We start from the raw sequence: 1,314 nt of genomic DNA on the forward strand, positions 1-1,314 counted from the left end.
ATTCCTAATTTTTTGGTATTTCGATATATCGTGTCCCAAAGAATTTCTGCCTTTTTTATCCCCGGATTCACCATTTTATTCTCGGAGGCCCCAATTCTTCTTTTTTTATTTTTCTTTTTACGTTTAAAAAAAAAAAAACAAAAACACAAAATCAGTTGATATCTAAGAATCAAAGATGTATTAGAATGGTATGAACAAAAATTATGTTTTTATATCTAATTTATGAATTAAACATTAAAATCTTATATAATTGTAATAGAGTGATAAATTAAACAATAAATAACATTCAATATATCAATAAAAAATTAAATAATTATGAATCAATAATAATTTTAATTATGAATATTTAAAAATTAAATAATGTGTAATTGAAATTAACCGATTAATATATTTAATGAACATCATATAATTGTAACTTAATACTTAATTATTTATATAATTAATTAAGTTCAACATTAATCATTTTAATTTTAATTAAATAATATAAAAAAATATATGTTTCGATAAACAATATATTACATAAAAAGTAAGAAAAAATAGATAAAAATATGATATATTAATAAATAATACTAGAAAAAGTTTTGTAAATATGATATGTTATAATTAATGAAGTAATAAAAATTAATCACAATAAATAATTAACTGATTATAAATAACTAATGATGATTATATGTTCATAATGAATGATCAAATTAAAATTAATCTCAATACATTGATTATTAAAAAAAATAATAAAACAATAAGTTATTATTATTATTATTTTATTATTATTATTATTATTAAAAATGAATTTTGTATTAATTAAATTTAACTACTTCTAATTTACTAATTAAATATATTTAAAATATTGTTGACTAATAAGTTATAATTTAGGTAAAAAAACAATTGCATTTATTTAATAATTTTTATTGAAAAATAAGTTAAGTAAATATTTTAATAGATTATTAATTATTCATTAATATGAAACTAGCATGAGGATGTATGAAAATTGTTCATTCTCATAAAACTATGAAACTAGCATGAAATTTAGATATATGTGTCAATTTACACGCAGAAACACTCTAATCAAACGATTCATTAAAATTATTATTATTATTGTTATTATTTTGAGAAACACATTTTAAGATTTTAATTTCATTGAATTGCACGTCAAAACTCAAATAAGTGTTATAATTTTAATCTAAAAATCTCATCCGTTAAAATAGAAAGCCAATAAATTATGATTGAAGTCCTTTGGATTTTTTTTTTTTTTTTTTTTTTTTTTTTTTTTTTTTTTGTAGTAGGAGATAAAATTTCTTTTTTTGAGTGTGAAAG

The sequence above is a fragment of the Benincasa hispida genome, chromosome 5 (genome assembly GCF_009727055.1).
Source record: "Benincasa hispida cultivar B227 chromosome 5, ASM972705v1, whole genome shotgun sequence".
NCBI classification, from domain to species: Eukaryota; Viridiplantae; Streptophyta; class Magnoliopsida; order Cucurbitales; family Cucurbitaceae; genus Benincasa; species Benincasa hispida.